This window comes from Leucopleurus acutus (genome assembly GCF_964270905.1).
Source record: "Leucopleurus acutus genome assembly, chromosome: 6".
Classification (NCBI taxonomy): Eukaryota; Metazoa; Chordata; class Mammalia; order Artiodactyla; family Delphinidae; genus Leucopleurus; species Leucopleurus acutus.
In genome coordinates this window covers 47,191,832-47,204,588 of record NC_139149.1, presented here as the reverse complement: position 1 = coordinate 47,204,588, position 12,757 = coordinate 47,191,832, and the positions used below count along the sequence as shown (strand labels likewise).

The 12,757-nt window shown below is 43.9% G+C and overlaps 1 protein-coding gene and 1 pseudogene across 10 annotated transcripts in view; one reads left to right on the top strand and one right to left on the bottom strand.

The window, feature by feature from the left end:
* Positions 1-12,757, top strand: part of BAZ2B (bromodomain adjacent to zinc finger domain 2B) — a 381,771-nt gene that overhangs the window by 108,667 nt on the left and 260,347 nt on the right. The gene's annotated exons all lie outside the window — the stretch shown is intronic.
* Positions 4,724-6,500, bottom strand: LOC309963265 (Golgi-associated RAB2 interactor protein 4-like; annotated as a pseudogene). The gene has a single exon. The product of its transcript is annotated as a Golgi-associated RAB2 interactor protein 4-like (transcript).

Genomic DNA, 12,757 nt, shown 5'->3' with positions numbered 1-12,757 from the left:
TGAGGCTGCTGCCCACCTGGGCAGATGCTGACCAGCGCAGTGCTCGTGTGCAGGGGCTCGGGGTGGAGGGGGCACAGGGCTGGGTCCACGCTGAGCCCCGAGAGGCCCTCACACCCCCACCCACCCACAGGCTCCCACAGGGAGGGAAAAAAAAGCCGGCAACTTAACTCCTTTGCTTCAGACTTCTTCACTTGCCTAGAAAGCTACACTGTGATGAAAGAGCTTTTCTAATAGCTTGGGAAAGAGATTTTCATTCTTGTGAAACAGTTAGATCACTTTCCATTTCCATATTATTATACATTAAAATGTTTATAATGTGCTTTTCATTTGTAGGTATTAAAATAATACATGTTTTTCTAGGGGATGAGTTTTGATATTATTTTGATGTTAGCCTCCTGTGGTCAAAAATTTTTTTACATGTTATTTAAGTGAACCTTGAAAAATAAATACAGATCTTAAACTCTGTAAGAAGGTATTAAAATATTATTAAATTTAACCAGACTGTTATTTGTTTATCATGTCAAGAAATAAATGTTTTAAAATAGTTAAATTTTAGGAAGTTCCCTGGCGGTCCAGTGGTTAGGACTCAGCGCTTTCACTTCCAGGGTCAGCTTCGATCCCTGGTTGGGGAACTAGGTTCCTGCCAGCCACATGGTGTGGCCAAAAAAAAAAAAAGTTATATTTTAAAATGTAAAATGTCGTGTTTTAAGGCTAGTTAGCAGCTTTTAAAACGTGCTTCTTCGCATTTTTTGTTTTCCTCTTGAAATGTAGATAAATCTGATAATGTCCATATTGGGAATAGGAATTATTAGAGATTGCTAGAAGTTTGCTTCCTTCATTTTTTTCCCCGTTTTTTTGCAATTAAGAAATAGCATACCTTTTGGAATTTTTTGCTTTAGAAACCTAAATTAAAGTTTCCTTCCTCTGGTTGTTGCCTTTAAAATTTTTAATTCTTATATTGAATCTATCTTATAGATTTATTTTTTGTTTAGTTTTGGAGAACTTTTACTTGGTTTTCCTTTGAGTGGTTGATTAACAAAACAGTAGTCCCTAGGTTGGGCATTGTTTCCAGGACCCCTGTGGATACCAAAGTCTGTGGATGCTCATGACCCTTATATAAAATTGCATAGTATTTGCATATAACCTAGGCATATCCTCCTGTATGTATGTGTATATATATATATTTTTTTTGACTTTAAAATAACACCTATTTTATTTTTGAGTTGGGGCACAGAATACCAAAACTGGTTGATTTCCTTCCCCATGATTCTCCTACTAGCCATTAAGATAAGCCCAAGCCAAATGTATCACTTTTAAAAAATATACTGAGTTAGGACATCTCTGCATATTGTGTCCTTTCTTGGGAGTTAACTGATGTTTATGAATCCCGGGAAGGCTAGTTCTGGGAGGGATTGTGGAAGGTTTCCAGTGACAGCATCAAACATCTCCCCTATCAGTGTGAAGATTGTGATGTATCATTATGGGATGATCTCCAGCCAGTTATCTCAACTCTCTGGGTCTCGGTGTTCTCACTGGTTAAAATCGGATGCCTGTATACTTTAAATCATCTCTAGATTACTTATAATACCTAATACTATGTAAATGCTATGTAAATAGTTGTAAATACAACATAACGGCTATGTAAACAGTTTCTGGATTTGGGGCAAATTCAAGTTTTGCTTTTTGGAACTCTCTGGAATTTTCTTTCCAATGATTTTTTGATCCTCGGTTGGTTGAATCTGTGAATGTGGAACCTGCAGATATGGAACCTGCAGATATGAAACCCGTGGATACTGAGGGTCAACTGTAATTGCTTCTTGCTGGGTGACCTTTGTTAGGGTATTGTCTTTAAATCTGGTTCATTCTTAATTCTTCTTAGACTACATGATTTTTAGCCTCCAGTCTTCTATATTAATGGTCTTATTCTGAACTATTTTTGATTGTGCTTCCCTATCAGTTAAAATTTTTTGGAGCATAGATCACCAATATATGTACATTTTTAATGAACTACATAAATTTAATAATATTCTAATATAGTATGTAGGATATATGATGTACTAATGAATATAAATGAGATAAAGATGATATAAATAGGATCCTAAAATATTTTGCTAATGATGAAGACTTTATATTATTAACCAGTTTCTCAAAGTGCATTGAACATGTAGGGGGGTAGTTGTTAACAATAGTAGATATCTATATTTCAAATGATGTATTGTTAAACTCATAGTTATTTTTAGCTGAGGTCATCCTTGTTTTTTCCTCATAATGTGGCGGATAACTTGGAGCAGAAGCATCAGCTTTGGCATTTTCATGTTGTCTCTTGTGACTTTATTACTAGTATTATATTCTGTCTTAGTCCGTTTAGCCTGATGTAACAGAATACCATAGACTGGGTGGCTTGTAAACCACAGAAATTTATTTCTCACAGTTCTGGAGGCTGTGAGATCAAGATCAGGGCGCTGGCAGATTCCAAGTCCGGTGACAGCCTGCTTCCTGGTTCCATAGACCATGGCCATCTTGTTTTGCTGTGTCCTCATGTGGTTGGGGGAGCAAGGGAGCTCTTGGGGGCCTCTTTTTATATCGGCACTAATCTCATTCATAAGGGCTCTGTCCTCATGTCCTAATGTTAGCTAGCAAGGGGTCACTGCCTGATTCACATAGTAGCCAGTACTATGGTACAGGCTTTTGAGAAAAGAAGAAGCTTTATTGTGATGTGAGCTGGCAAGGCTCAAATCTGTCTCTAAGATCTAGGGTTCGGTCAAGCTTTTATGAGTTAGCTGGTAGGGTTGGTATGTGGATCTTCCAATTGGAGAGCTTTGGAACCTGGCCATTTATGGTAAAGGGGCTTCAACATCACATCTTCCTGGACGATGGACCCTTTGCTTCTGAATGGGTTCTGGTGTTCTCGTTCCGGTCATGTCCCGGTCCTTTGGTTCCATGGAGCAGGGGGATAAACTTTGGTTCCAGGTGTATTTGAGGTCAAAATTCTCTCCTCTGCACATGCTTCAGCTGCATGATTGGTGGTTTTGTTCTGTAGTCTCTTAAAAAACAACTCAGTTATCCTTCTAGAAACAGGATAGGGTCAGTTTGGGCTGGTTACACTAATTATCTCCCAGAGGCCCTCCCTCTTAATACCATCACATTGGGGTTAGGATTTCAATATAAATTTGGAGGGGGTGGTGACACAAACACTCAGACCATAGCATATTTAATGCATTACTTTTTTTTTTTTTTTTTTTTTTGCGGTACGCGGGCCTCTCACTGTTGTGGCCTCTCCCGTTGTGGAGCACAGGCTCCGGATGCGCAGGCTCAGCGGCCATGGCTCACGGGCCCAGCCGCTCCGCGGCATGTGGGATCTTCCCGGACCGGGCCACGAACCCGCGTCCCCTGCGTCGGCAGGCGGACTCTCAACCACTGCGCCACCAGGGAAGCCCAATTATATATTTTTAAGTATATTTTTATCATGAAAAAGGGAGAAAAGTCACTATATCCCACCTGAATGGCTAAAAGGAAAGAGCTAAACAGTATCAAATGTTGGCAAGGATGTGGAACAACCAGGACTTTAATATATTCCTGGTGGGAATTATTATTTCCACAGTCATTTTGGAAGGAAAATAGCTTGGCAGTATAATCAGAAGCTGAACATATGCATATATTCAATTCCATTCCTATGTATATGCCGAACAGAAGTTTATGTATATTTTTACCAGCAGATCTGTATATAAATGTTCATAATAGCACTATTTTTAATAGCCCAAAACTGATAATAGCTTAAATCAATAACAGAATAAGTTGTAGTATCATCACACAATGGAATACTGTATAGCAGTGAAAATAAATGGACGATCGCCAGGAAAGTCATGCACAAACCTCATAAATATAATGTTAAGGGAAAGAAACCAGAGTCAAAGAGTACATACTATGTGATTCCAGTATGTAAAGTTGAAAAAGCAAACAACATTCATCTATGGTGTTGGAAGCTAGGGTAGTGGTTACCCTTGAGTGACTGCAGGGGGGCACTTCCAGAGTTGCAGTGATGTTCTGATTCTTCACCAAGTGCTAGTTTCGTGGGGTTGCTTATCTTGTGAAATGTCTTCGTGGGGTTGCTTATCTTGTGAAATGTCATCGAGTGGTATGCTTACGATGGCACACTAGCTAATACTTGCGGTTCTGATTGCGAGCTAATACCTGGGCAGGGAACGGCTAAGTCTAGATGAGAGTGCTTGCGGTTCTGATTGCTAGCTAATACTTCTGTCCACTGAATAGCCCGAGGGGACATGAGTCCTGTTCTTGCTATGTTTACAGACCTTCAGGGGAAATAAGCGTTTATAAAAAGAATAGGGGGATAGTGAAGGAGAGCTTCCCAGACCATAGTCTGACTTTGAGCCATGGCCCTGGGGGGCAAGCCAGAAAGGAGTGGAGGCCAGATGCAGCACTGCTGTTGGCGCTGAGCATGTGTGTGAGGTGGGGCTGCCCTTGTCTGGACACTGGGTCTCAGACTGTGGCACAGCTGACATCACAGAATCCACTGTGAGGCTATGGCTGGGCTTCAGGACCTAGAAATTCCGACAAGACACCATGCATTCTCAGATTGTTTGGTTTTTTATTTAAATTGCAGTAAGGAAGCTGAAATGGGCTCTCCAGGGGTATTTCCCTGAGCCCTGGTCCCCTTTGCAGCTCCCAGCTCTAGGTACTATTGATGGGCTTCAACGGTCACTGGCTACACGGTCTCAGATGTCACACCTCCAGTGATCTCCAGCCCCTGGCCACTCTCTGCTGTCTCTACGATGGCCTCCATTCGGGTCCCTTGCACTGGCTTCGCCATGATGCTCACATATTTATCGCGTGAGGAGGCCACTGTCTTTGTAGTAAGCCTGGCTCTGACATTCCTGAAGAAAGAGCTGATTCTGCTGAGTCTCTCGGTGGTGGGACCTGAACTCGCTGTAGATAAGCTCCTGCCCGATTTGTGCGAGGTCCTGGACTCGTTGGTGATGGGAGCATGGCTGATGTCTTTGTGAGCAGTGCCCTGCTCGCTGCCCCCCGGGCTGCCATGGCCTTTGTCCTTTTGGTCATCTCTAGTGGCTCTGCGGCCGCCTGAGCACGGGCCAGCTGCTTTCTGGATGGTCTTGTTCCCTGCTGCCTTGTGGTGGCTTTCCACTGAACTGCAGAGCGAGGGGCTCGTAAGAGCTCTGTCCTCTCCCCAGTGCTCCCTTCTCTCCTTTCTTCCCTTGCGGGCCTGGGACACCCTCTGTGAGCTGCCATCCTGTTCACTCACTTTGCCTTCCTGTGGCAAGGTTGAGATGAGGGTCCCCTCGTCCTCCTCGTTGGCTCTTCCTTCAGCAGTCTTGCCGGTAGGTTCTGCTCCGACCACAGTCACGCTGGCCTCTGGGGAGAGACTGGTGGACGTGCTGGAAGCATACCCTGAATAGTTCGCGGCACCTGCCAAGCATACCCTGAATTTTTCGCAGCACCGTTTTCCTGCTCCTCAGGGATGTTCTGGCAGTGCCCCCAGTGGCTATGTTGGTTTTGCTTCCTCCTGGACCGTTGCTGGCTGTGGCTGCTGTGGCCATGCTCTGCTCTTCAGGGGCAGGAGACTTGATCACTGCCACGCTCAAAGCACCCACTGCGGTGCCTCCTGCCACCCCCGCTGTCTCCACCTTTGTTGTTGCCCGCGATGCTGACGCTTTGTCAAGCACTGTAGGTTTTGCTTTTGCAGTGGCCACATCGGGCATGGTGTCGGGCTTGTGGGAGTCCAGTTGGATCCCCTCCCCGCCAGCAAAAGCGGCAGACGTGGCCCCGGACAGCTCAGAGCACGTGTGGAGGCTGCAGATGCTCACCTGGTCCTGATCCCACTTTCCTTGGAAATCCTCCACTTCTGGGCTCCTGCCGTCCTCCTCCTCCTCGAACACAGGCAGGCCGATCATGTCCCAGGCTGGAACGGCATAGGTGCGGCTGTAACTCTCTACTGGTGGTCGCAGGAGGTAAATCAGCTCTTCCCAAGAGGTGAAGAGGTCTTCCTGTGCGTCCGGAGGGGCACACAGCTGCAGGTACCAGGAGCGGCCAGTGGCAAACTTCACGCGCAGCTGTTGTTTCTCGCGATTGTGAGTGGAGATGCTCACGAACGTCAAGGGAAGGAGCCTGGTGAGCTCTAAGGTCTTTGCAGGCTCGTGGCTCTTGCCCTTGGCGGCCTGGCTGTGCTCAGCGTGCTCTTCACAGTCGGTGGCCCATCGGGCCAGCAGCATGGTGTCTGGGAGTGGGAGGACGGGGCTGCTGGATGTGATGCCCACGGTCACCATGCAGACACAGTTGTGCACGTCAATCAGGTCTCCCCTCTTCGTGATCTGGATAAAGTCGCTCTCAAATATCGGTGCGTACTTGAAGATGTCATATTCGCCATTGCGCAGTTGCTGCTGCAGCTTCCCCGTGGTGGTGTTGAACAGGCCCACCCCGGTGCTGCTCTGGGCCGTGTGATACGGGAGCAGAGAGTCCCCACTCATGGCTGCCTTTGATCACGACAGGCAGCGCGGTTAAGGTGGGCCCCTGGCTCTTCCCTCCCTCGGCCTCACTGGCAGAAGAGCGAGCTGCGGTGCTCGTAAGTCACACACAGGCGGCCCTACGGCAGGTCTTCCAAGCCCACCCCACAGGCCCCCAGCTTTGCCTCAGGGTCTCCCAGAGGCAGGGGTGTGGGTAGGGGCACAGATGATCACAGGGGGACGCTGTAGGGCGCCTGGACCCCAGGCTGAATCTCTTCAGGTGTGTAGAGAGGTATGGTAGGCTCCCCCTCTGCCTCCCCTCACTTCTGCTTCTGGGTTTTTATCTCCCCAAGAGGGTGTGGTGAACTTCAGTCCTAGTGAGAGAAGTAACCACTTTCTCAGCCTAACCCCCCGGCACAGCCTTTTTATCCTCTGGGCCCTTTGTGACCTATCACTGTCGCATAGCCCTTTGCCTCATTGTGACCTATCACTGTCACATAGCCCTTTGCCTCATCCCCCAGCTGCCCCCTCAGGGCAGGGCCCCCATCCTCTCCCAAAGGAGGGGGAGGACATGTCCTCCCGCGGAGGACAGGCCCGTCCTGCCAGGGACTCAGGTGCGTACCGAAATAAAAATGTCTTCAACTGGGAAAGTTTTGTGTGGGTCCTTTTTCTTTTCCTCCCCCAAATTCAGCTACTGGATGAAATCTGTAGGAATGTAAGATGATGGGATAAATTTGAACCATTTAAGCTCATGGTTTAATTGTATCGAATAACGTAGAGTTGGCAGTTGCGATCCTTAGTCTGTCCTTTCATAAAATCTCAGTAAACGTTGACGACGGTGATTTTTAATAATCACATTAAAAATTGCTTCTCCTAGGCACCATGCTGCATTCTTCACATATGGTGGTGAGAATGTACTGAGTTTGGTACTGTTAACTACTGTTCCCAGTTTATAGGTGAAGAAATTGAGGTTGTATCTCCTGTTTAAATTCCCAGAGCTAATGGTAGCAGAGGCACTATTTGAATGTAGGTCTACCTGATTCTAAAGCCTTTGTTCTGAACCACTACAGTACTTAGCCTCACAAACAAAGCTTGGCCCAGCCAAATGTTTTCAAACTGGACTGATTTAATTACCTTTAAGAGGACCTATTTGGTGCATTATTAGAAGTTGTGTAATTAATTTTATGTGTGTATATATGTTATGGAGAGAACCCAAGACAGCAGTTGGGCTGACGTGGGGATTAAATTATCCAGGGGATCACTCAGATCCTCCCTTCCTTTATGCTTGTGCAAACAGCCTGTGTGTGGAAACCTAGTTATTCTTATGACATGTCCTCCCCCAGTGAAATGGGGGGTGAGTAGCCTGAGATGTAAGCTTTTATTCCAAGAGCCTGCCAGATGCCGTCCTGTAGTAACCTCCCTACCAGGCAGAAGTGGTTTGGAAGCCTTGACACCTGTGGGGAGCATGTACCATTAGACATCCCGCCTCATTGCCACTCCCACAGAGCTAGTCACAGAACAAGTGATTTCTAAATTGTGACTTGAAAGTTCTGAGAAAGGCCCTTGCTGCCAACTCTCTTATCTCCAGTTTGATGTTATGCTTGAAATCCCACCATAGAGATTCATTCCTTGAGGATAAAGGCTATCTTTCTGTTAAAATACACACACCTGTCCCTCAACAGATGCCTGGATAAGCAAAATATAGTCTCTCCATACAGTGGAATATTGTTCGGCCATAAAAAGGAATGAAGTACTGATATATGTCACAACATGGGTGAACTTTGAAAACATTATACTCAGTGAAAGAAGCCACATATTGTATGATTCTATTTATAGGAAATAGCCAGAAGAGGCAAATCCATAGAGACAGATATTAGATTAGTGGTTGCCTAGGGCTGGAGAGAGCAGAGAATGGGGAGTACAGGATTTCCTTTTGTGGTGATGAAAAATTCTGGAACTACATAGTGGTGATGGTTACACAGTATTGTGAATGCACTGAATGCCACTGAATTGTACACTCTAAAATTACAGTGGTGAATTTTATCACAATCACACACACACACACTCCTGCTCATTTAATAGATGGGTTAAGAGCAGTTATCTTTTCATTGTTCCCTGTCTCAGGGGAAATCATTCAATCTTTCAGCATAAAGTATGTTGTTAGCTGTAGTTTTATTTCAGAATTGCCCTCTGTGAAGTTTAAGAAGTTCAATTCTATTCTTAGTTGTCTGGGAATTTTTATCGTGAAGGATTATTGATTTTTTTTCAAATGCTTTTTCTGCATCTATTGAGCTGATTACTTGATTTTTTTTTTTTTTTTTTTGGCGGTATGCGGGCCTTTCACTGTTGTGGCCTCTCCGGTTGTGGAGCACAGGCTCCGGACGCGCAGGCTCAGCGGCCACGGCTCACGGGCCCAGCCGCTCCGCGGCATGTGGGATCTTCCCGGACCGGGGCACGAACCCGCGTCCCCTGCATCGGCAGGCGGACTGTCAACCACTGCGCCACCAGGGAAGCCCTAGCAAATTTTTCTTATTTTTCGTTACTAAAATTTTTTTTTGAAGGTCTAGTTGGCTTCATTAGGCAATTCATGAATCAGCCAGCATCCCATTAGCAACTAGAAGGGCACTCCAAGGGGTTGTACAAAATGGAAGGGTGGGGCAAGGGAGCTATTAGCAAAAGAAAAGAAAGAATTACTTTTAGACCAGGACATCTTTTTGAAGTCAAGGGAAGGCAGGGATTTTTTTAGGTGCAGATTGCTTCTTTTTCCTCTGGGGGCAGGGGGCAGGGTTGGGGCGGGGTGCAGGTTGGATGGAGAGGGCCCATGTGACAGATTACCTCATTGCTGCCAACCAGAAAATTCTAAACTGGTTGATTAAGATTACATTTCTGGGGAAGAGCATAACTGCAATTGTCAGGTATTAAGTCTAGGTTTGGTAAAATGGGCTTTTGCACAAGTGATGCCATTTTGGGCCAGTGGTTTCCTCTTTAACAATTCCCTCCCCTTTGATCAGACTCTCAGCTTAACAGAGAGATGTGATTAAAAATTAATGTATTAGTGTCACTCTCAGCTACTGATCCTTGGCGTGGCATGAAGTTTTTGCTTAATCTCTATGACATCTATGGGTCACAGTTCCAGGTTCATGAATTTTAAGTTGGTCATTCTTTTGGTTACTTTTCTGACATTCCAGTCTTAGGGATATCATTTGCTTGGCAGTTGGCTGCTGCAAAATGCATTTAAAATTTTTGAGAGAATACAGTGCCAGGGAGATTATTTTGATTTAACTATGAGCAGGATAATTCCCAGTGTTTGGAGTGCACTTCAGAGCCCTGGTCTGCAGGACTCAAACCAATCAAAGACCCCCTTGAAGGGGGGTCTTGGAGTCACCCTTTTAAGCCAAGTGGCTTGCTCAATGGTCTTATGTAACTGAGTTTTAACTTTCCCAGAAATGTCAATCCAGATACAACGGGGGGGGGGGGGGGTGGCCCTAGCACCTTCTTGCTTAGCTAGAAGATAATCAATGGCTATTATATTTTCAAGAACAACTTTGGCTAGAGAGTGTTAGGATCTTTGCTGGGCAGCTAATGCTTTAGCAGCAGCGGATTCTGCAGTACGTTCAAGAGTTAAGGAGAGGCTTCTGATTATATTCTGATTCATATTTACTCCTAACCAGGGAAATATAGCCCTGCCAAAGGAAGCGAACCCTGTATCATGAAAATCCTCCTGGTAGGGTTTTTTTTTTTTTTTAGAACAGTGAGTGGCACAGTTAAATAACCTAAGAGGCATTGCCCAGCTGTGCACTGGTCATCTAAGCATTCATAAGCCCAAGGATAATGATAATCACAGACAAAGATAAATCCTATCAGGGCACAATTGTCCATTCAAGCCAGGAGTTAAGTTCGATTTTCTTCTAGCCTGAAATAAAGAGTTATTCTAAATCCAAAGATTACTTCCCTTAGCAATGGCCTGGGAGATACAAATGAGGGTATTATCTTTCCAGGCCAATGTCAGAATAAAGGAAAGAAAGAAAAAAAGAAAGGGTTTCATGTTTAGCTAGAGTAGGGAGTCTTGATCCGGCATCTTGGGCAGAAGCAGTCTACATCGATATCAGCTACTTCTTTTCCTCATCAGTTTGATTTGTAGGTCTCCATTGTTTATACAGGACCAGGTATCAGGTGGGGCCTTTTTCAGCTGTGAGATGTGTACCCAAGGCTCAATACTTTCTAGTTTTGCAGCAGTGTCAGTGGTTAGGAGCAGTTGGTAAGTGGGGCTCCAGGGTTGACTTTATTCTTGGTGATTTCCAATCAGAAGTGTGGGAGAAAATGGGAAACATTAGTTTGGTGAGTCTAGCCAGATATTTGAGGAAACTAGAAGAATTCAGATCTAGTCCAGTTTACAGGTATATAATAACAAAAGCTCAAAGGCAGTTAACAGGACTAGAATCTAATGTCTACAAAGGTGCAAACATAATTTTTCTCTCTACAATTACCCCACTTTTCCCCAAAGATAATCATAGTGAAACAAATTTGTTTATATTAAACTTGGCCTGATTTATTTATAAGTACAGCAAGAATACTGATTGACCATATAATTTCTTTTTAAAAACTGCTTTGCCTGGGACCTTGTAAGCAGGGTTCCAGGTTGATTTTTCCAAGCAGTTCATTGAAGCTGTCTGGTCATATCTGAGTCTATGCACATCTCTTTTAAATGTGACATTCCATTCAAAGCCTTAGTAATATAGCCCATGTATCCCCCCAAATTGGACTCTGTATGATTTCTTCCTACATTTAAATAAATTGTTTAGTCTTTTTTTGCTTATGTATATCTCTTTAAGGTAGAGAGGCTAAATATTAAATCTATACCTCATATACAAAGAAATTATTTTAGATTAAATTTTTTATTTTACACGTATTTTAATTTTTAGTTTTAAAGATACACAGCAACATTCTCTATGGAGTAGATTTATTTGCAAATAAAGTTGAACAAAGTCACAAAGTTGAAATAAGCAGGAGTTATCAAGGGAGAATTATTCACCTAGGGGGCACTTTCAAGCATGTTGGATGTATTGATTCCATAGTGACTAAAGGGCAGCTGTTGACACTGAGAGTGCAAGGCCAGCAGTATTAACCATCTGCAAGGTTTGGAACAGCCTCACTCCAATGAAGAATTGTCCCATCCAAGATGATAGTAGTAACTGTGAAACACAGGGCTAAAGTCGTATTTTAGAGTTATCATTTGTTAGGAAGACTCACAATTAATTCATAGATTATTTTTTCTATATTATAGATTAAAATTAAAGCTCATTTACGTATGTTGATATAATGACAAAGTATGACCGTAAAAGATATTTTCCTTGCATTGGCAAATTGTTTTTGCTCATAAAATTCATTGTAGCACTGAGCAACTACTATTGGTAATTCATTTGGCCAGGTGCTGAGACTATAGAGATAAATAATAGTTACTTTTCTCCCTGTTCACAGGCTAGTAGGAGGGAAGAGTCATATAAATAATTACAATAAAGTATGATAAGTACATCAGAAGAATTAGATTTAATGTAAAGAGGTAGCTCTGAGAAAGGTAGCTCAGAGGGGTAAGGTTTTAGGGAGAAAGTCATCATATTGTTAAACTCTCTGAGGGAAAGGACTGCCTGCATCTTTTCATCTAAAACTTACATATTTACAACACATGTCACTGGACCTTAAACTTGGTAGTGTAATCATAGTCAATAAATATTAGTGATTAAACAAGTTGATATCTTAGCAAATTTTTTGGGGGGGGGGCGGGGCATGCCATCTTAGCAAAGTTTTGAAGAATTAATTGAAGTATGGCCAGGTAGGCAAAGTGGGAAAGGACAGTCAGGCTTAAGGAACTCGGACATTGTAGGAAGTGTTAGCAAATAACGTTAGAAGATGAGGCTTAGATTAGATAAGCAGTGAAGAAGCTTGCAGGTGATGGGACATCATTAAAGTTATAGGTTTGTTTTTGTTTTTAAATATTTATTTCTTTATTTGGTTGTACCAGGTCTTAGTTGCGGCGGGCGGGCTCCTTAGTTGTGACATGCGAACTCTTATTTGCAGCATGCATGTGGGATCTAGCTCCCTGACCGGGGATCGAACCCAGGCCCCCTGCATTGGGAGTGCAGAATCCCATCCACTGCGCCACCAGGGAGGTCCCAAGTTATGGGGTTTTAAAATTAAGTATTTAGAAAGGGGGAGAGATATGATTAGATTTAGTTAGATTTAGATTTCAGAAAGGTATCTCTCTTAGCACTGTGGAAGATGTA